This window comes from Anomaloglossus baeobatrachus, chromosome 6, assembly GCF_048569485.1.
Source record: "Anomaloglossus baeobatrachus isolate aAnoBae1 chromosome 6, aAnoBae1.hap1, whole genome shotgun sequence".
In the NCBI taxonomy this organism is placed as follows: Eukaryota; Metazoa; Chordata; class Amphibia; order Anura; family Aromobatidae; genus Anomaloglossus; species Anomaloglossus baeobatrachus.
This window is the reverse complement of record NC_134358.1, coordinates 26,283,539-26,307,633: the sequence shown is the minus strand read 5'-3', so window position 1 is coordinate 26,307,633 and position 24,095 is coordinate 26,283,539. Positions and strand designations below refer to the sequence as shown.

The 24,095-nt window shown below is 45.4% G+C and overlaps 1 protein-coding gene across 1 annotated transcript in view; it reads right to left on the bottom strand.

The window, feature by feature from the left end:
• COL22A1 (collagen type XXII alpha 1 chain) overlaps positions 1 to 17,376 on the bottom strand; it is a 515,443-nt gene extending 498,067 nt beyond the window's left edge. The window contains exon 1 of the mRNA XM_075316011.1: positions 17,118 to 17,376. The gene's annotated coding sequence lies outside the window, so the exon portion shown is untranslated. The remainder of the gene's footprint in view (positions 1 to 17,117) is intronic.
• Between the last annotated feature and the right edge of the window lie 6,719 nt (positions 17,377 to 24,095).

Sequence of the window (24,095 nt, the reverse complement as noted above, 5' to 3'; positions counted from 1 at the left end):
AAGTCGCAGGAGCGAGGAACATCTCCTACCGGCATCACCGCGGCTTCCGTAGGATATGCGGAAGGAAGGAGGTGGGCGGGATGTTTACATCCCGCTCATCTCCGCCCCTCCGCTCCTATTGGCCGCCTGCCGTGTGACGTCGCTGTGACGCCGCACGACCCGCCCCCTTAATAAGGAGGCGGGTCGCCGGCCAGAGCGACGTCCCAGGACAGGTGAGTCCATGTGAAGCTGCCGTAGCGATAATGTCCGCTACGGCAGTTATCACAAGGATATCGCAGCTGCGACGGGGGGCGGGGGACTATCGCGCTCGGCATCGCAGCATCGGCTTCCGATTTCGCAGCGTGCAAAGTACCCCTAAGGCCGGCGTCACACGGTACGATCTATCGTGCAATCGCACGAGCGATCGGACCTGCCACTGTCGTTTGTGCATCACGGTCAATTAGTTGCCTGTGGCGGACAAAGTCGTTAACCCCCTGTCACACGCACTTACCTCCCGGATGACGTCGCTGTGGGCGGCGAACATCCTCTTCCTGAAGGGAGAGGGACGTTCGGTGTCACAGCGACGTCACACAGCGGCCGGCCAATAGAAGCGGAGGGGCGGAGATGAGCGGGACGTAACATCCATGCGTTCGTCGTTCCCGGGGTGTCACACGGAGCGATGTGTGCTGCCACGGGAACGACGAACAACCGGAGCAAAGAAGGAGGACCGACATTTTGAAAATGAGCGACGTGTCAACGAGCAACGATAAGGTGAGTAGTTTTGCTTGTTCACAGTCACTCGTAGGTGTCACACTGTACGATATGTCAAACGATGCCAGATGTGTGACACGGAATCCGTGACCCCGACGCCATATCGCCCGATATATCGTAGCGTGTGACGCTGGCCTTAGTCTCTTGTAGAGCACCAGGAACCTGAGCATGCTTCGTAAAGGCATTTGGGGACTTAGAACCCGGTGCTATCAATACAACGTGCGCATGTGCCGTGGGTTACTCACGAGACTTAGCCTCTGACCGTGGGAGTTCAGGCCATGCCTACTCACAGCCAGCACTTAGATACGGAGGCCAGAACAGCCAGCTGAACAACCCGAGGCACAGCCAGAATCCGAGGCCCATGCCCTGGCGGATTAGAGACCACACCAGGCCGTTTCCAGTATCGGCGGAGCTAAATCGTAACAGAGAATATCACCAGCAGGGAGAAAGTATATAAAAGACATATCCGAAAGGTAATTGGGCAAGCAAACAAGTAAATGAATACACTTCTTACCCTAATTAAACCATAGCATGGATAACAGAAAATAAACACCGGAAGACAAGGTGTATCTACTGTGGTCCGGCGGTCAGAGGAGCCGAGCACAGACTCAAGGGGGTTGGATATCACACACAAAGCACCCACACACGCCAAATTCCAAGGGCAAGGGTTAGGTGTTCCTTTTTTCAAAGTGTATTCCCATGCTTCCCGTCGCTGTTCACAATTAATGAGGAAGCTTTGCATGTGGATGGAGATGGAGAAAACACACAGGGTGCTATGTGCTTGCACATCCTGACTGCTTACCCTGAAAATCTTGCCGTTGAGGTTTGTAGACGCTGAAGCTTTCCACAAACTGATGGCAGTGGCCATCCTGTGCTACTTGGTCCCCAGCTGCCAGACTGTAACCGATCAAAAAGGAAGCAGGACGAGAGGTGGGAGGACAGTTCAAGATGGACATGTTGTTCCAGTAGTTTTTAGGCATAGGGGAGAAGACATATAGAGGTTCAGAATGTGGTGAGGTTTGGTATGTGGTGGGACGTGAGCGAGTCAAATGCACAAGTGATGAGATGTGATCTGGACAGCAGAGAGGAAAGTTTATCTTCTGCAATGGTGGGGAAGCTGTATATATATATCTCCCCCTAATGGTGGCTGTATAAATCTGTATGTAGTGTGTCCCCCTAGTGGTGGCTGTATAAATCTGTATGTATTGTGTCCCCCTAGTGGTGGCTGTATAAATCTGTATGTAGTGAGTCCCCCTAATGGTGAATGGTGAATGTATAAATCTATATGTAATGAGCTCCCCCTAGTGATGTCTGTATAAATCTGTATGTAGTGACCTCCCCCTAGTGGTGAATGTATAAATCTGTATGTAGTGAGTCCCCCTAGTTGTGGCTTTATAAAACTGTATGTAGTGAGCTCCCTCTAGTGGTGACTGTATAAATCTGTATGTAGCGAGCTCCCCCTAGTTGTGGTTCTCTAAATCTGTATGTAGTGAGCTCCCTCTAGTGGTGGCTATATAAATCTGTATGCAGTGAGCTCCCTCTAGTGGTGGCTGTATAAATCTGTATGCAGTGAGCTCCCTCTAGTGGTGGCTGTATAAATCTGTATGTAGTGAGCTCCCCCTAGTGGTGGCTGTATAAATCTGTATGTAGCGAGCTCCCCCTAGTTGTGGTTCTATAAATCTGTATGTAGTGAGCTCCCCCTAGTGGTGGCTGTATAAATCTATATGTAATGAGCTCCCCCTAGTGGTGGCTGTATAAATCTATATGTAATGAGCTCCCTCTAGTGGTGGCTGTATAAATCTGTATGTAGTGAGCTCCCTCTAGTGGTAGCTGTATAGATCTGTATGTAGTGAGCGCCCTCTAGTGGTGGCTGTATAAATCTGTATGTAGTGGGCTCCCACTAGTGGTGGCTGTATAAATCTGTATGTAGTGAGCTCCCTCTAGTGGTGGCTGTATAAAACTGTATGTAGTGAGCTCCCCCTAGTGGTGGCTGTATAAATCTGTATGTAGTGAGCTCCCTCTAGTGGTGGATGTATAAATCTGTACATAGTGTGCTCCCTCTAGTGGTAGCTGTATAAATCTGTATGTAGTGAGCTCCCCCTAGTGGTGGCTGTATAAATCTGTATGTAGCGAGCTCCCCCTAGTTGTGGTTCTATAAATCTGTATGTAGTGAGCGCCCTCTAGTGGTGGCTGTATAAATCTGTATGTAGTGAGCTCCTCCTAGTGGTGACTGTATAAATCTATATGTAATGAGCTCCCCCTAGTGGTGGCTGTATAAATCTATATGTAATGAGCTCCCTCTAGTGGTGACTGTATAAATCTGTATGCAGTGAGCGCCCTCTAGTGGTAGCTGTATAGATCTGTATGTAGTGAGCTCCCTCTAGAGGTGGCTGTATAAATCTGTATGTAGTGGGCTCCCTCTAGAGGTGGCTGTATAAATCTGCATGTAGTGAGCTCCCTCTAGTGGTGGCTGTATAAATCTGTATGTAGTGGGCTCCCTCTAGAGGTGGCTGTATAAATCTGTATGCAGTGAGCTCCCTCTAGTGGTGGCTGTATAAATCTGTATGTAGTGACCTCCTTCTAGTGGTGGCTGTATAAATCTGTATGTAGTGAGCTCCATCTAGTGGTGACTGTATAAATTTGTATGTAGTGAGCTCCATCTAGTGGTGGCTGTATAAATCTGTATGTAGTGAGCTCCTCCTAGTGGTGGCTGTATAAATCTGTATGTAGTGATCTCTCTCTAGTGGTGGCTGTATAAATCTGTATGTAGTGATCTCACTCTAGTGGTGGCTGTATAAATCTGTATGTAATGAGCTCCCTCTAGTGGTGACTGTATAAATCTGTATGCAGTGAGCGCCCTCTAGTGGTAGCTGTATAGATCTGTATGTAGTGAGCTCCCTCTAGAGGTGGCTGTATAAATCTGTATGTAGTGGGCTCCCTCTAGAGGTGGCTGTATAAATCTGCATGTAGTGAGCTCCCTCTAGTGGTGGCTGTATAAATCTGTATGTAGTGGGCTCCCTCTAGAGGTGGCTGTATAAATCTGTATGCAGTGAGCTCCCTCTAGTGGTGGCTGTATAAATCTGTATGTAGTGACCTCCTTCTAGTGGTGGCTGTATAAATCTGTATGTAGTGAGCTCCATCTAGTGGTGACTGTATAAATTTGTATGTAGTGAGCTCCATCTAGTGGTGGCTGTATAAATCTGTATGTAGTGAGCTCCTCCTAGTGGTGGCTGTATAAATCTGTATGTAGTGATCTCTCTCTAGTGGTGGCTGTATAAATCTGTATGTAGTGATCTCACTCTAGTGGTGGCTGTATAAATCTGTATGTAATGAGCTCCCTCTAGTGGTGGCTGTATAAATCTGTATGTAGTGAGCTCCCTCTAGTGGTAGCTGTATAGATCTGTATGTAGTGAGCGCCCTCTAGTGGTGGCTGTATAAATCTGTATGTAGTGGGCTCCCACTAGTGGTGGCTGTATAAATCTGTATGTAGTGAGCTCCCTCTAGTGGTGGCTGTATAAAACTGTATGTAGTGAGCTCCCCCTAGTGGTGGCTGTATAAATCTGTATGTAGTGAGCTCCCTCTAGTGGTGGATGTATAAATCTGTACATAGTGTGCTCCCTCTAGTGGTAGCTGTATAAATCTGTATGTAGTGAGCTCCCTCTAGTGGTAGCTGTATAAATCTGTATGTAGTGAGCTCCCCCTAGTGGTGGCTGTATAAATCTGTATGTAGCGAGCTCCCCCTAGTTGTGGTTCTATAAATCTGTATGTAGTGAGCGCCCTCTAGTGGTGGCTGTATAAATCTGTATGTAGTGAGCTCCTCCTAGTGGTGACTGTATAAATCTATATGTAATGAGCTCCCCTAGTGGTGGCTGTATAAATCTATATGTAATGAGCTCCCTCTAGTGGTGACTGTATAAATCTGTATGCAGTGAGCGCCCTCTAGTGGTAGCTGTATAGATCTGTATGTAGTGAGCTCCCTCTAGAGGTGGCTGTATAAATCTGTATGTAGTGGGCTCCCTCTAGAGGTGGCTGTATAAATCTGCATGTAGTGAGCTCCCTCTAGTGGTGGCTGTATAAATCTGTATGTAGTGGGCTCCCTCTAGAGGTGGCTGTATAAATCTGTATGCAGTGAGCTGCCTCTAGTGGTGGCTGTATAAATCTGTATGTAGTGACCTCCTTCTAATGGTGGCTGTATAAATCTGTATGTAGTGAGCTCCATCTAGCGGTGACTGTATAAATTTGTATGTAGTGAGCTCCATCTAGTGGTGGCTGTATAAATCTTTATGTAGTGAGCTCCTCCTACTGGTGGCTGTATAAATCTGTATGTAGTGATCTCTCTCTAGTGGTGGCTGTATAAATCTGTATGTAGTGAGCTCCATCTAGCGGTGACTGTATAAATCTGTATGTAGTGAGCTCCATCTAGCGGTGACTGTATAAATTTGTATGTAGTGAGCTCCATCTAGTGGTGACTGTATAAATCTGTATGTAGTGAGCTCCTCCTACTGGTGGCTGTATAAATCTGTATGTAGTGATCTCTCTCTAGTGGTGGCTGTATAAATCTGTATGTAGTGATCTCACTCTAGTGGTGGCTGTATAAATCTGTATGTAGTGAGCTCCCCCGAGTGGTGGCTGTATAAATCTGTATGTAGTGAGCTCCCCCTAGTTGTGACTGTATAAATCTGTATGTAGTGAGCTCCCTCTAGTGGTGGCTGTATAAATCTGTATGTAGTGAGCTCCCTCTAGTGGTGGCTGTATAAATCTGTATGCAGTGAGCTCCACCTACTCCCCCTAGTGGTGGCTGTATAAATCTGTATGTAGTGAGCTCCCTCTAGTGGTAGCTGTATAGATCTGTATGTAGTGAGCTCCCTCTAGAGGTGGCTGTATAAATCTGTATGTAGTGAGCTCCCTCTAGTGGTGACTGTATAAATCTGTATGTAGTGAGCTCCCTCTAGTTGTGACTGTATAAATCTGTATGTAGTGAGCTCCCTCTAGTGGTGGCTGTATAAATCTGTATGTAGTGAGCGCCCTCTAGTGGTGACTGTATAAATCTGTATGTAGTGAGCTCCCCCTAGTTGTGACTGTATAAATCTGTATGTAGTGAGCTCCCTCCAGTGGTGGCTGTATAAATCTGTATGTAGTGAGCTCCTCCTAGTGGTGACTGTATAAATCTGTATGTAGTGAGCTCCCCCTAGTTGTGACTGTATAAATCTGTATGTAGTGAGCTCCCTCTAGTGGTGGCTGTATAAATCTGTATGTAGTGAGCTCCCTCTAGAGGTGACTGTATAAATCTGTATGTAGTGAGCTCCCTCTAGTTGTGACTGTATAAATCTGTATGTAGTGAGCTCCCTCTAGTGGTGGCTGTATAAATCTGTATGTAGTGAGCGCCCTCTAGTGGTGACTGTATAAATCTGTATGTAGTGAGCTCCTCCTAGTGGTGACTGTATAAATCTGTATGTAGTGAGCTCCCCCTAGTTGTGACTGTATAAATCTGTATGTAGTGAGCTCCCTCTAGTGGTGGCTGTATAAATCTGTATGTAGTGAGCTCCCTCTAGAGGTGACTGTATAAATCTGTATGTAGTGAGCTCCCTCTAGTTGTGACTGTATAAATCTGTATGTAGTGAGCTCCCTCTAGTGGTGGCTGTATAAATCTGTATGTAGTGAGCGCCCTCTAGTGGTGACTGTATAAATCTGTATGTAGTGAGCTCCTCCTAGTGGTGACTGTATAAATCTGTATGTAGTGAGCTCCCTCCAGTGGTGGCTGTATAAATCTGTATGTAGTGAGCTCCTCCTAGTGGTGACTGTATAAATCTGTATGTAGTGAGCTCCCCCTAGTTGTGACTGTATAAATCTGTATGTAGTGAGCTCCCTCTAGTGGTGGCTGTATAAATCTGTATGTAGTGAGCTCCCTCTAGTGCTGACTGTATAAATCTGTATGCAGTGAACTCCCTCTAGTGGTGGCTGTATAAATCTGTATGTAGTGAGCGCCCTCTAGTGGTGACTGTATAAATCTGTATGTAGTGATCTCCCTCTAGTGGTAGCTGTATAAATCTGTATGTAGTGAGTTCCCCCGAGTGGTGGCTGTATAAATCTGTATGTAGTGAGCTCCCCCTAGTGGTGTCTGTATAAATCTGTATGTAGTGAGCTCCCCCTAGTGGTGACTGTTTAAATCTGTATGTAGTGATCTCTCTCTAGTGGTGACTGTTTAAATCTGTATGTAGTGAGTTCCCCCTAGTGGTGGCTGTATAAATCTGTATGTAGTGAGCTCCCTCTAGTGGTGACTGTATAAATCTGTATGTAGTGAGCTCCCCCTAGTTGTGACTGTATAAATCTGTATGTAGTGAGCTCCCTCTAGTGGTAGCTGTATAAATCTGTATGTAGTGAGCTCCCTCTAGTGGTGACTGTTTAAATCTGTATGTAGTGAGTTCCCCCTAGTGGTGGCTGTATAAATCTGTATGCAGTGAGCTCCCCCTAGTGGTGGCTGTATAAATCTGTATGCAGTGAGCTCCCTCTAGTGGTGACTGTTTAAATCTGTATGTAGTGAGTTCCCCCTAGTGGTGGCTGTATAAATCTGTATGTAGTGAGCTCCCTCTAGTGGTGACTGTATAAATCTGTATGTAGTGAGCTCCCCCTAGTTGTGACTGTATAAATCTGTATGTAGTGAGCTCCCTCTAGTGGTAGCTGTATAAATCTGTATGTAGTGAGCTCCCTCTAGTGGTGACTGTTTAAATCTGTATGTAGTGAGTTCCCCCTAGTGGTAGCTGTATAAATCTGTATGTAGTGGGCTTCCACTAGTGGTGGCTGTATAAATCTGTATGTAGTGAGCTCCCTCTAGTGGAGGCTGTATAAATCTGTATGTAGTGAGCTCCCTCTAGTGGAGGCTGTATAAATCTGTATGTAGTGAGCTCCCCCTAGTGGTGGCTGTATAAATCTGTATGTAGTGAGCTCCCTCTAGTGGTGGCTGTATAAATCTGTATGTAGTGAGCTCCCTCTAGTGGTGGCTGTATAAATCTGTATGTAGTGAGCTCCCTCTAGTGGTGGCTGTATAAATCTGTATGTAGTGAGCTCCCTCTAGTGGTGGCTGTATAAATCTGTATGTAGTGAGTTCCCCCTAGTGGTGACTGTATAAATCTGTATGTAGTGAGCTCCCTCTAGTGGTAGCTGTATAAATCTGTATGTAGTGAGCTCCCTCTAGTGGTAGCTGTATAAATCTGTATGTAGTGAGCTCCCTCTAGTGGTGGCTGTATAAATCTGTATGTAGTGAGCTCCCTCTAGTGGTGGCTGTATAAATCTGTATGTAGTGAGCTCCCTCTAGTGGTGACTGTATAAATCTGTATGTAGTGAGCTCCCTCTAGTGGTGGCTGTATAAATCTGTATGTAGTGAGTTCCCCCTAGTGGTAGGTGAGCTAATTTCAATAAAATCTAGAAAAGAAGGCTCAATAAACAACTAAATCACTAGCATGAAGGGAGGAGCATCAATAAGAGGGAGGAGCCTAGACATAATCTTTGATCATCCGCTGATTTTAGACACCGCTTTATTTGGCACCTTACAAGCAGAGGCCGCACAATGCCAGGAGCCATAAAATACATCTACAAATAACATCATTAACGTCAGCGCCCCCCGAGCTACACAAATAAAACTCCAGCAGGTGCGGACAGGGCGCAGACATGCAAAGCTGAATTCCTGCTGTCGGGATGTGGTAATGCTCGTCTGCAAGTGTCTACAGGACAAGACCTCTCATTGTGCCAAGAAAGTCAGACCTCCCTTATTGTATGGTGCGAAGGCTGGAGGCTGAGAATAAAGCCTCCATCCAACCCGTCCTCAGCAAAATGCAGCAGCGGATAACCAATGCTGGGCGATAACAAGATGTAACTAAAGGTAGGTAGGGCTAGTAATATAATACAGTGCCTTGCGAAAGTATTCAGCCCCCTTGAATTTTTCAACCTTTTCCCACATTTCAGGCTTCAAACATAAAGATAAAAATGTTAATGTTCTGATGAAGAATCAACAACAAGTGACACAATTGTGAAGATGAACGAAATTTATTGCTTATTTTAATTTTTTATAAAAAATAAATAACGGAAAATTGTTGCGTGCAATATTATTCATCCCCTGTAAGTTAATGCTTTGTAGCGCCCCCTTTTGCTGCGATTACTCTTGGGGTATGTCTCTATCAGTTTTGCACATCGAGGGGCTGAAATTCTCGCCCATTCTTCCTTTGTAAACAGCTGGAGCTGAGTGAGGTTGGATGGAGGCGTTTGTGAACAGCAGTTTTCAGCTTTCCACAGATTCTCGATTGGGTTCAGGTCTGGACTGTGACTTGGCCATTCTAACACCTGGATACGTTTATTTGTGAACCATTCCATTGTATATTTTGCTTTATGTTTGGGATCATTGTCTTGTTGGAAGACAAATCTCCGTCCCAGTCTCAGGTCTTTTGCAGACTCCAACAGGTTTTCTTCAGAATGGTCATGTATTTGGCTCCATCCATCTTCCCATCAATTTTAACCATCTTCCCTGTCCCTGCTGAAGAAAAGCAGGCCCAAATCATGATGCTGCCACCACCATGTTTGACAGTGGGGATGGTGTGTTCAGGGAGATGAGCTGTGCTGCTTTTACGACAAACATATCTTTAGGCATTGTGCCCAAATAGTTTGATTTTGGTTTCATCTGACCAGAGCACCTTCTGCCACATGTTTGGTGTCTCCAGGTGGCTTGTGGCAAACTTTAAACAACACTGTTTATGGATATCTTTGAGAAATGGCTTCTTCTTGCCACTCGTCCATAAAGGCCAGATTCGTGCAGTGTACGACTGATTGTTGTCCTATGGACAGACTCTCCCACCTCAGCTGTAGATCTCTGCAGTTCATCCAGAGTGATCATGGGCCTCTTGGCTGCATCTCTGATCAGTCTTCTCCTTGTGTGAGATGACAGTTTGGATGGACGGCCGGGTCTTGGTAGATTTGCAGTGGTATGATCCTCCTTCCATTTCAATATGATCGCTTGCACAGTGCTCCTTGGGATGTTTAAAGCTTTGGAAATCTTTTTGTAACCAAATGCGGCTTCAAACGTCTCCACAACAGTATCATGGACCTGCCTGTTGTGTTCCTTGGTCTTCATGATGCTCTCTGTGCTTTACACAGAACCCTGAGACTATCACAGAGCAGGGGCATTTATACGGAGACTTGATTACACACAGGGGCTTATATTTATCATCAGTCATTTAGGACAACATTGGATCATTCAGAGATCCTCAATCAACTTCTGGAGTGAGTTTGCTGCACTGAAAGTAAAGGGGATGAATAATATTGCACGCCCCAATTTTCAGTTATTTATTTTTTAAAAACGTTTAAAATCAGCAATAAATTTCGTTCAACTTCACAATTGTGTCACTTGTTGTTGATTCTTCACCAGAACATTAACATTTTTGATCTTTATGTTTGAAGCCTGAAATATGAGAAAACGTTGAAAAATTCAAGGGGGCCGAATACTTTTGCAAGGCACTGTAGTATAATAGTAGCATGTGTAGTAAATAGCATCACAATGCTGTCCAACTGTCTTGCTGAAAATGCGGCTGCCAGGGAAAAATGAACTTATTTTCTCCCCCCCAAAAAAGAAGAAAACAGATTTTTTATATATATATATATATATATATATATATATATATATATAAAAAAAATACATTTTACTACGTACATGTAAACAAAAAACCTACACATATTGGGCAATCTATCTTACATCTGTAATAATCAGGAAAAACTGTACCACAGGTTATTTGATGTGAAATGTAACGTCCAAACAATGGAAACAGCATGTTATATATATATATATATATATATATATATATATACATATATATATATATATATATATATATATATATATGTCTATATTTATATATCTCTGTATAATCTATGACTTATTGTTTAAATCAGGATTTTTTTTTTTTACATATTACAATCTGCATTTAAGATGCAATTTTTATTGGAGACTGTTTAGACTTTTACAGTTGTTTCAGGAAATTCAGATGTATATTAGGGGCAAGTGTTATCAGTCATTGTACAGGAGGAGGAGGAGGTGAGCTGTGACATCACCTATTGTGAATCGTGGACACTGTGTTATCTATTGTATATAGCGGTGTTATCAGTCATTGTACAGGAGGAGGAGGAGGAGGTGAGCTGTGACATCACTTATTGTGGATGGTGGATCCTGGGTTATGTTACTGTATATAGAGATGTTATTAGTCATTGAACAGAAGGAGGTGGAGGTGAGCTGTGGCTGTGACATCACCTATTGTGAATGGTGGACACTGTGTTATCTATTGTATATAGCGGTGTTATCAGTCATTGTACAGGAGGAGGAGGTGAGCTGTGACATCACTTATTGTGGATGGTGGATCCTGGGTTATCTACTGTATATAGAGATGTTATCAGTCATTGAACAGAAGGAGGAGGAAGTGAGCTGTGACATCACCTATTGTGAATGGTGGATCCTGTGTTGTCTTACTGTATATAGAGATGTTATCAGTCATTGTACAGGAGGGGGAGGAGGTGAGCTGTGACATCACCTATTGTGAATGGTGGATCCTGTGTTATCTATTGTATATAGAGGTGTTATCAGTCATTGTACAGGAGGAGGAGGTGAGCTGTGACATCACCTATTCTGAGTCTTAAAACATTTCTAGGGGCCAGTGTGAAAATTACAAGATTACACATTTTATTTTAATTATTAAATATTATGATATTAAAAAAGATACTAAAATATCAAAATAAAATACATGTAACACAAAATCCTCATTTATACAATGGGTCATTTTTGAGTTTAGCTTCTCTTCCCGGCCTGGTCATTACAAGGGTTAATATAATCAGCGGTGGAATAGTCGTTACTGATGGATAATAAACAGAAGCCTCATAATTCTATAATAAATATTAGTTACTTTCTTCTTATCGTATTGATTCAGTGTCGTCATCACTAGTCCTGGCAGTGACAGGTGTCATCTGGGATAATAAGCTAAGTTTACATAGGACTGCAGGCGTTAAATCAATGAGTCATCAGAAGCAGAGAAACAATGTAGCCTGGAGAGTTTACTGACTCGGCTCTGCTACATCTGTGGGGGGAGATAGTGACGTGTAGTGCATCAGTTCTGCCGGTGTCAACCACTATGGCAGAGACCTGCATAACCCGGCACCCCTGGCACCATGTTGCCGCTGTACCATTCTTTGTAAATTCTATATATGATTTACTTATTTCGAAGGCAAATCCATGTAACCTTGAATTTTACAAAAAGAAGCCTTCAGATTTCGTGGAATTTAAATTTGGAGATATTCAATTCATGCGAATTCAGCAAAATGGTCAACCACCGACATTTTGGTCAACTGAAATGGACCGCAAAAAGATGCCGTCTTCCTTGATCTGGTCACCAATGCAGTCTTCACTGGGCAGCATCTCCATCTCCCGGTGCCTAGAATCTATGGCGTCTTCATCGCTGGCTACACTGCGGTGTCATGGCGGTGCGTGCCATCATGAGGTGCATTGCTCAACATGACGTGTCTCGGCCTAGTCAATGAAGGGGTCAACAAGGATGCCCAAAGTGATGGGCGCTGGTAGACAAAGAAGATGATAAAGATGCCAAAAAACAGAAATAGCCAAAGATGCCAAAGGTGCTGAGCGCTGGAAGACACAAAAGACGCAAAAGATGCCAGAAATAGATGAAGATGCCCAAGGTGCTGAGCGCTGGAAGGCACAAAAGACGCGAAAGATGCCAAAAATAGATGAAAATGCCCAAGGTGCTGAGCGCTGGAAGACACAGAAGATGCCAAAGATACTAGACACAAAAAGTAGCCAAAGATGCCCAAGGTGCTGAGCGCTGGAAGACACAGAAGACGCGAAAGATGCCAGAAATAGATGAATATGTCAAAGGTGCTGAGCGCTGGAAGAGACAGAAGATGCCAAAGATACTAGACACAAGAAGTAGCCAAAGATGCCAAAGGTGCTGAGGGCTGGAAGACGCGAAAGATGCCAGAAATAGATGAAGATGCCCAAGGTGCTGAACGCTGGAAGACAAAGAAGATGATAAAGATGCCAAAAATCAGAAATAGCCAAAGATGCCAAAGGTGCTGAGCGCTGGAAGACACAGAAGATGCGAAAAATGCCAGAAATACATGAAGATGCCTGATGTACTGAGTGCTGGATGACGCAGAAGACACCAAAGATGCCAGACACAAGAAGTAGCCAAAGATGCCCAAAGTGCTGAGTGCTGGAAGATTCAGAAGATGATAAAGACACCAAACACAAGAAGTAGCCAAAGATGCCCAAGGTGCTGAGCGCTGGAAGACACAAAAGACGCGAAAGATGCCAGAAATAGATGAAGATGCCCAAGGTGCTGAGCGCTGGAAGACGCAGAAGACGCCAAAGATGCCAGACACAAGAAGTAGCCAAAGATGCCCAAGGTGCTAACAGCTGGAAGATTCAGAAGACGCTAAAGATGTTAGACACCAAAAGTAGCCAAAGATGCTCCAGGGACTGAGAGCTGGAAGATTCAAAAGATGATAAAGATGCCAGACACAAGAAGTAACCAAAGATGCCCAAGGTGCGTAGTGATGGAAGACGCAGAAGAAGATAAAGATACCAGAAATAGCCAAAGATGACAAAGGTACTGAGTGCTGGAAGGTGCAGGAGACACCAAAGATGCCAGACACCAGAAGTAACCAAAGATGCCCAAAGTGCTGAGTGCTGGAAGATTCAGAAGACGATAAAGATGCCAGACAGAAGAAGTAGCTAAAGATGCCTAAGGTGCTGAGCGCTGGAAGACACAACAGACGCAAAAGATGTCAGAAATATATGAAGATACCCAGTAGAAGTAGGCAAAGACGCCCAAGGTGTGTAGTGATGGAAGAGACAGAAGACGCCAAAGATACCAGACACAAGAAGTAGCCAAAGATGACAAAGGTGCTGAGCGCTGGAAGACACAACAGACGCAAAAGATGCCAGAAATATATGAAGATACCCAGTAGAAGTAGGCAAAGACGCCCAAGGTGTGTAGTGATGGAAGAGACAGAAGACTCCAAAGATACCAGACACAAGAAGTAGCCGAAGATGACAAAGGTGCTGAGCGCTGGAAGACGCAGAAGACGCGAAAGATGCCAGACACCAGAAGTAGCTAAAGATGAGAAAGTTGCTGAGTGCTGGAAGACATAGAAGACGCCAAAGATGCCACACATTAGAAGTAGACAAAGATGCCTAAGGTGCTGAGTGCTGGAAGGTGCAGAATGGAATACACAAGAGAAAAGAAAATGTGCAAAAAGTGGGATCACCAGAAATAACCATACAATAGCATTTTATTATATCAAAAAAACATACAAACACACAGATGTTCATTAAAAACAATTAAAAAGCAAAAAGCTTATACACATATTTGGTGCCAATGGTATATGCCACCAAAATACACCCCACCCTTTCAGCAAGCCACAAACAAACCCCACATGATAAGTCAGGGCAAATGTGATAGCCAAAGACCTTAGTTCAATCGGTAACAAGCAGTAAGCATGACATGCTAAATAAGACACAAGCAAACAGAGGATAATACTGCATACAAATACCTTAAAGCCACATAATAATGACCTGCCTTAAAAGCATATATCTGGAACAAGCTTAAGGCAAAACACATACCCAAAGAGATCTTAAAAGGGGTAAATGGCAAGACAATTGCGTGAGAAGGGTGGGGTGGTGACCCCACGCGTATCGCTACACGGAGTTGTAGCTTCCTCAGGGGAAAGTGAGGCAAACTGTGGTAAGTGTGTCTTAAATAACCATATTAATCAAAGAAAATTGCTTACCAGCATGGACACGGAGGAGGAGGAAAAAAAGTCGCCATGCAACCTAAGGACGCCGGTGGGCGCCGCCATTGTATGTCACGTGACCAGGTCATGTGATCCCCATGCTGTGCAAACGTCACAGCCCAAGCGCATGCGCAGTAATACCAGCGCTGCAAACGCACCTGACAGTCCCATACCAAAGTAGAATAAGCGTACAGAAAACACATATGTTATGCATGCGAAACAAGTGGTACCCCTGCGCTGGATAGATGAGTTAAGCAAATCGCTTGTTTTGAAAGAAGACCCACATAAGCATGCGCATGCGCAGTATCTAAGTAGGCAAAGACGCCCAAGGTGTGTAGTGATGGAAGAGACAGAAGACTCCAAAGATACCAGACACAAGAAGTAGCCAAAGATGACAAAGGTGCTGAGGGCTGGAAGACGCAGAAGACGCGAAAGATGCCAGACAGAAGAAGTAGCTAAAGATGCCTAAGGTGCTGAGCGTTGGAAGACATAGAAGAGGCCAAAGATGCCACACACCAGAAGTAGCTAAAGATGAGAAAGTTGCTGAGCGCTGGAAGACATAGAAGACGCCAAAGATGCCACACATTAGAAGTAGACAAAGATGCCTAAGGTGCTGAGTGCTGGAAGGTGCAGAAGACACCAAATTGCCAGACACCAGAAGAAGCCAGAGATGAAAAAGTTTTTGAGCGTTGGAAGACATAGAAGACACCAAAGATGCCACACATTAGAAGTAGCCAAAGATGCCCAAGATGCTGAGTGCTGGAAGATGGAGAAGACACCAAAGATGCCAGACACCAGAAAAAGCCAAAAATGCCCAAGGTGCTGAGTGCTGGAAGACACAGAAGATGATAAAGATGCCAGAAACCAGAAGCAGTTAAAGATGCCCAAGGTGCTGAGTGCTGGAAGATTCAAAAGATGATAAAGATTCCAGACACCAGAAGTCTCCAAAGAAAACCATGGGGCTGAGCACTGGAAGATACAGAAGGAAGATAACGGATGACATCGGGCTTTGGGAGACGCAAGAGATGCTGAGCACTGGAAGAAGCTAAAAATAATGGGCATTGGAAGAAGCTCAAAATTCTGAAGACCAAAAGTTGCTGAAAATGCATGGTGCCAAAAAATACCAAAATACGCCAAACACCAAAGGTTACCAAAGACGCAGAGTGCTAGAAAATGCCAAGGATGCTGAGCTCAGGAAGACGCCAAAGATGACGGACAATAGAAGATGCTGAATATACCATGGGACTGAAGACATGGAAGATACCAAAGATGCTGAGATCTGTAGGACGCTCAAGATGATGGGTGCTGGAAGACATGAATATACCATGGGACTGAAGACATGGAAGATACCAAAGATGCTGAGATCAGTAGGACACCCAAGATGATGGGTGCTGGAAGACATGAATATACCATGGGACTGAAGACATGGAAGATACCAAAGATGCTGAGATCTGTAGGACACTCAAGATGATGGGCGCTGGAAGATATGAATATACCATGGGACTTAAGACAAGGAAGATACCAAAGATGCTGAGATCTGTAGGATGCTCAAGATGATGGGCGCTGGTAGACATGAATATACCATGGGACTGAAGACATGGAAGATGCCAAAAATGCTGAGGTCTGTAGGACACCCAAGATGATGGATGCTGGAAGACATGAATATACCATGGGACTGAAGACATGGAAGATACCAAAGATGCTGAGATCTGTAGGACACCCAAGATGACTGGCGCTGGTAGACATGAATATACCATGGGACTGAAGACATGGAAGATACCAAAGATGCTGAGATCTGTGGGACGCTCAAGATGATGGGCGCTGGAAGACATGAATATACCATGGGACTGAAGACATGGAAGATACCAAAGATGCTGAGATCTGAAGGACACCCAAGATGATGGGCGCTGGAAGATATGAATATACCATGGGACTGAAGACATGGAAGATACCAAAGATGCTGAGATCTGTAGGACACCCAAGATGATGGGTGCTGGTAGACATGAATATACCATGGGACTGAGGACATGGAAGATACCAAAGATGCTGAGATCTGTAGGACGCTCAAGATGATGGGCGCTGGTAGACATGAATATACCATGGGACTGAAGACATGGAAGATACCAAAGATGCTGAGATCTGTAGGACGCTCAAGATGATGGGTGCTGGAAGACAAAGAGGATCGAGGAATATGTGGAAGGCTCCGATGCTGGAAGAATATGGATCAGTGAAGACCCACCGGTGATCGGACTGAAGATGACGACTGGAGTGGAGTCAGTAAGGGCAGGTGAGGGTTGGGTGACAGAATAGCCTCCGACATCCGGTCATTACGTATGATGACCACCTTTAGTTGACACCAAAGTCCTCGTATATTTTATCTCTAAACAGATGTAGTTTCATTTAGAGTTGACCAAAAAATTAGTTATTGAGCTCAACTAGGGACCAAGAGTAAAGACCTTCTACATACAACGCTGTGATATATGTCGGCGCCATAAACAAAACATAACAAATAGATGAATAACATTACCTACCTAGCACAAGTTCTCAGACATCCAAGGGCGGCCGTGTTGGGCGGTCACCAGATGATATGCCCTGGTAGAGATGCCAATTGTCTCCCAGATAAGATCAGTCTCAGCAACAAGTTGTAAAAGTTTTCCAGATTACATCCCAAAATCCCAGAAGAGGCGAGAAGACGAGGTGGGCAGAGAACCCACAGAACATACGTGAAATTCCAGAGTTGGTTGGTGGTGGCTGCCAGGACAATGATCCGAAAGCTGGTGCAGAGGGGATGTGAGAGCAGGAGTGTGGGGTAGAGGGAGGCTGAGCTGCTGGCCCTGCACAGAGGAGGGGCGGCGGGAGGGAGGATAGAGTTACAGGAGCCATCATGGGAGACACAGGGACAACGCTCGCCAATTATAGAGCAACACAACTTTTCTGGGTATTTCTGTCCCCTTACAGCGGCTTCGGAAATAACCGGACAGTAACAGGCCGGGCAGCGGGGACGGGGGGTGGAGGGCGACAGCTTATTCTGAGAGGGTCATTACAGGGAGATACATGAGCCAAGGCAACACCAAACCTGCAAAGTGATGATTGTTACCAGAAAAGTGCAGGAAAAGGTCGAGAAAACAGATTCAGCAAACAGGAATATAAATGCAACACTTTTATTTGTTCTCCCATTTATCAAGAACTGAACTCAAAGTTCTAAGACTTTATCTATGTACAGAAAGCCTTTATGTCTCAAGTATTGTTCACAAATTTGTCTAAATCTGTGTTAGTGAGCACTTCTCCTTTACCAAAATAATCCATCCACCTCACAGGTGTTGCCTATCAAGATGCTAATTAGACGCATGATTATTGCACAGGTGTGCCTTAGACTGGCCAGTATGAGTATTGAACAGGTGTGTCTTAGACTGGCCAACATGATTATTGCACAGGTGTGCCTTAGGCTGGCCAGCATGATTATTGCACAGGTGTTCTTTAGGCTGGCCAACTGGATTAATGCAGAGGTGTGCCTTGGGTTGGCCAGCATGCTCATTGCACAGGTGTGCCTTAAGCTGGCCAGCAAGATTAATGCACAGGTGTGCCTTAGGTTGACCAGCATGATTATTACACAAGTGTGCCTTAGGCTGACCAGCATGAGTATTGTACATGTGTACCTTAGGCTGGTCAGCATGATTATTGCACAGGTGTGCCTTAGACTGCCCAGCATGATTATTGAACAGGTGTGTCTTAGGCTGGCAAACATGATTATTGAACAGGTTTGCCTTAGGCTGGCCAGCATGATTATTGCACAGGTTTGCCTTAGGCGGACAGCATGATTATTGCACAGGTGTGGCTTAGAATCACCAGCATGATTATTGCACAGGTGCGTGTTAGGCTGGCCAGCATGACTATTGCACAGGTGTGCCTTAGGCTGGCCACCATAAAAGGTTACTCTAAAATGTACTGTATTAAAGTAATAGGAGGGTCTGGGAGTCAGTAGACCAGTCAGTTTCTGATGTGATATGCTTCTTATGATAATATTAAAGTCGACGCTTCTTCACCTTTTTTCGGGCCCCCATTCCAGACTTGTGTAATGTGCGTCGCTCGGTGCTTCCATGGACGTCTGTGATCTCCCTATTATGAAGCAGATGAGCCGCCTCCACTGCCGGGTGTCTCCAGAACTGACGACCTTGTGATCAGTGACTTGTTGACTCCAATATTTTGCCTGGACGTCACCTCTTGGCTTTTGTATGGATGGACGGACTTCATTTCCACCTGTCATGGCCTCACCTAATGTGATTTGCCAATTTTCTTCGCTGAGAGACCACTATCGATGAGCTGCATGATGCTGTTCCTCTTTTCTTGGGAAATGTTTTCATCGCTGCTCCTCAATTCCAACCAGTGACTTCACTTGTGAATCAACCTAATAACACACTGAGCTATTAGGGAATGTGTATAACTACTATAATACTGCCCCTATGTAAAAGAATATACCTACTATAATACTGCCCCTATGTAAAAGAATATAACTACTATAATACTGCCTCCTATGTACAAGAATATACCTACTATAATACTGCCCCTATGTAAAAGAATATAACTACTATAATACTGCCTCCTATGTACAAGAATATAACTACTATAATACTGCCCCCTATGTACAAGAATATACCTACTATAATACTGCCTCCTATGTACAAGAATATACCTACTATAATACTGCCCCTATGTAAAAGAATATAACTACTATAATACTGCCTCCTATGTACAAGAATATACCTACTATAATACTGCTCCCTATGTACAAGAATATAACTACTATAATACTGCCCCTATGTACAAGAATATAACTACTATAATACTGCCTCCTATGTACAAGAATATAACTACTATAATACTGCTCCTATGTACAAGAATATAACTACTATAATACTGCTCCTATGTACAAGAATATAACTACTATAATACTGCCCCTATGTACAAGAATATAACTACTATAATACTGCCCCTATGTACAAGAATATAACTACTATAATACTGCTCCTATGTACAAGAATATAACTACTATAATACTGCCCCTATGTACAAGAATATAACTACTATAATACTGCCCCTATGTACAAGAATATAACTACTATAATACTGCTCCTATGTACAAGAATATAACTACTATAATACTGCCCCCTATGTACAAGAATATAACTACTATAATACTGCCCCCTATGTACAAGAATATAACTACTATAATACTGCCCCCTATGTAGAATATAACTACTATAATACTGCCCCCTATGTACAAGAATATAACTACTATAATACTGCCCCCTATGTAGAAGAATATAACTACTATATTACTGCCCCCTATGTACAAGAATATAACTACTATAATACTGCCCCCTATGTACTAGAATATAACTACTATAATACTGCCCCCTATGTACAAGAATATATCTACTATAATACTGCCCCTATGTACAAGAATATATCTACTATAATACTGCCCCCTATGTACTAGAATATAACTGCTACCTCTGAATATACTGTGCAGTTACTGCACTTTCTATGTGACATGTTTGGTGATTAGTGTAGAATTCTTGAGCACTGTCTTTCTTGCTGTGAATGATCCTGTATTGGTGTAATGTGACCTCACAGTTTGGCGGTGTGTTTGCCGGGGGATATGGAGCTGCACAGGTTCAGCTCAGGATTGTGATGGACACTAATGATTTACTTCTTAATGCGTCACAGAAGATTATTGTTTCTGGCGGATTCTCGTCTTCTCCATGTGAATATGATTCTGTATCAGTTTCTCTGCTGATCCCCGACTCTTCATTAATGTCATACAGAAGACCCCAAATAGATCCCATCCCTGGTACCGCTCCTTTTATGTGATCAGCCCATAATCCTAGTGTGGAGGGGGTGTGAATACTTCTCAGCAGACAGGATGTAGCATGGATTTGTATGTCACTATTTTCATCAGGATGTATTAAAATAATAACGTTCTAAATAGAATTTCTGGAACTTGTGCGGCCGATATCATCCCATGTTACTAAAGGATCTGACGGTGATCACTGCGGGGTTTGGAGGATGGCACCCCCCACCGGGAGCAAAATGCTTTCCTATCAACGTAAAATACAAAACATTCAGATAGGTGAGAAGTCTACATATAAAATGCATACAGAGAGACAGACAGACAGAGACAGACAGAGATAGAGAGAGACAGAGACAGAGAGAGAGAGATAGAGACAGAGTGATAGAAACACAGATAAAGACTGACAGACGAGAAGTCTACATATAAAATACATACAGAGAGACTGACAGGCAGAGACAGAGAGACAGACAGAGATAGAGAGAGACAGAGACAGAGAGAGACAGAGACAGAGCGAGAGAGAGAGACAGAGTGATAGAAACACAGATAAAGACAGACAGACGAGAAGTCTACATATAAAATACATAGAGAAAGAGAGACAGCTAAAGAGAGAGATAAAGAGACAGACAGAAAGAGACAGAGATAGAAAGAGAGAGACATATGTCGCGGGCGGGGAGGGCGCTGCGCTCACCCACTGCTCGGGTCCAGCTACTGCTGCTGCTGCTCGGTGGTGGCTCGAGTGGTGGGCCGGATCCCGGGGACTCGAGCGGCGTTCCTCGCCCGTGAGTGAAAGGGGGTGGTTTGGTTTAGGGATATTGTCCGTGACGCAACCCACGGTTGTGGTGAGGTTGTGACACCACCGCTGCTCTGGACGAGGATCCCGGGAGCGATGACAGGGAGCAGCTTGGATGTTGTTTTTCCCCTCCGTGGGTAGGGGGGTTGGTTGTCCCGGGGCCCGGTGAGGGGAGGGATGGCAGGCGGGTTACGGGGCCTGGTGAGGCGCAGGGTCGCAGGGGCTGCGCGGTGCCGCACGGCACAGTGCTGCTCACTCAGCCATGATGAACACAAAATCTCCGGTAAAACAAATGGCTGGATGGACGGGTCCCACAGACGGCTGCGGTTGTTCTTCTCCCGGTAGGTTGGTGGTGACTGCCTTTCCCTGCACCTGTGTTGTGTTCTCGGTTCTGGTGGCATCGGTAACCCGCTCCCCAGCTTGGATGGATGCTGAGGGAGCCCCTTTTGCCCGCAGGCTCTGGCCCTGGGAACTGTAGCCTTGGCGGAGACTGTGTTTCCCTTCACGGTTTGAGCTGTTGCCTTCAATCGGGGCTTGACTGCTGGGAAACCCCGGAGGTTCCCTTCGCTAACGGATTTGACCAGTTTTACGGCGACTCCTAGCCTGGTCGGGGTCCGTAGGCCCTGACGAATGGTGCTGGCCTGTCTTCGCTCCCCGATCCGGTACCGGCGGGCCACCGCCTGTCCCCGGTCCTTACGGTTCACTTCAATCAGCCTCTCCTGCAGACGGTCACCACCGTCTGCCAACCTTGCTGTATGTGCCCGGGCCACGCACCCGGACACGGTCAGTCTCCTCTACTACCACTTCACTCTTCAACTCCCTAACTGCACTCTCCTCCTTTTCCCGCCTCCAGGACTGTGAGCTCCTCGGTGGGTGGGGCCAACCGCCTGGCTCCACCCCCAGGTGTGGACATCAGCCCCTGGAGGGAGGCAACAAGGATTTTGTCTGACTTCGGTGTGCCTAGCCGGGGTGTGGGGTGTGTTGTTGCAGTACCTGTGACGACCTGGCTTGTCCAGGGCGCCACACATACAGAGAGAAATAGAGCCAGAGAGAGAGACAGACAGAGAGAGGGAAAGAGAGAGACTGAGACAGAGAGACAGACAGAAAGAGACAGAGAGACAGACAGAGATAGAGAGAGACAGAAACAGAGAGAGACAGAGAGAGACAGAGAGATAGAAACACAGATAAAGACAGACAGACGAGAAGTCTACATATAAAATACATATGGAGAGACTGACAGGCAGAGACAGAGACAAAGAGAGACATACAGAGAGACAGAGACAGCGAGAGAAAGAGAAAGGGACAGGGAGAGACAGAGACAGAGAGAGAGAGATTGAGAAAGATAGAGACAGACAGAGACAGATAGAGAGACAAACAGACAGAGATACAAAGAGACAGACAGAGACAAAGAGAGACAGAGAAACAAAGAGACAGATAGCTAGAGAGAGAGAGACAGAGAGGGAGACATAGAAACAGAGATAGACAGAGAGAGGGATAAATAGATAATAGATAGATAAATAGATAGATAGATAGATAAAAAGAGGGATAAAAAATAGATAGAGGGATAGAAGGATAGATAAATAGATAGAGGGATAGATAGATGGATAGATAGATAGATGGATAGAGGGAGGGATGGATAGAGGGAGGGATGGATAGAGGGAGGGATGGATAGAGGGAGGGATAGATAGAGGGGGGATAGATAGAGGGAGGGATAGATAGAGGGATAGATAGAGGGAGGGATAGATAGATAATATATTGAAGTTATATAGAGGGATAGATAGACAGATAATAGATAAATGTATGATAGATAGATAAATAATGGAAAATATATGATGGAGAGATAGACATGAAGCACCCCACGGGGTCTTGGGAAATACTCGTTACCGGGCCGGTGAGGATCAGGGGATATTACAGGTGGCACTGCCCGGTTTTGTGACCCCAAGGTGTCCACGAAGGGATGAAGGATGGTGGGATGATGAGGAGGATGAAGGGGTTGAGGATGGTGGGAATAGTTGTCTTGTGACGCCACCAGGGATTAGCCGTCACTGCGGGTGCTGTCCTCTGGGACGGATGGTGTCACAGCTCGGATGGTTCGGCTCCCCACAGGTAGAGCTAGGCCCCAGGGGAGGATGATGGTGGTGGTAGTGGCTGTTGGCGCCGAAGCGCGGGGTGACAGCGCCAACACGGACGGGCTGACACGGTGATTGCAGTTCAAGGTATTTACTCACTATATGATAGCCGCCAACGGAGTTCCGGTTTTCACCGTGATGGGCCTCAGCCAATACCGGATAATTTGGAGGTCACCACCAGTGGTCCCACTGTGTGTCCTTTCTGGTCGGGGTCCCTCCAATCCCATGAATGGAAGATGGAACGGTCTGCGGGTGTTTCCTGCAGTCTCCACAGACCCTGGAATCCCCAGTAGCTGTAGAGAGCCCGGGCTGAGGTGCCTGCTCCAAGCCACGGGTCTTGTAGTACTCCCAGAATTGTAAGATGATGTCTGGACAGAGGTCCTGACTGTGCTCCTCACCCCAAACTGTGCCCGGGGGTTAGTGCCCAAGTGTGAAGATGCTCCTTCCATTTCCCCAAGTGGTGCCCGTCCCCCAGGTGGTTGTCCTAGTGACCGGGAAAGTCCCATGCCTCGTGATGGCCACCCCCCTGTCTACCCCAGGCCAATCCCAGTGGAAAAGCACCTAACTGTGTGGTTTGTGAATGTGAGAAACACAATCGCTTAACCTCTCCTTACCCGGGATGAGTACTGCACCCTTAGTGAGATGCAGTTGTACCGCCCCACGCTCAGTTGCAACCGAGCCGCTCGGGTCCGGACTCACTGGGTGGTGGCTCGAGCGTCTCCAGACCCGGGGGCCCCGT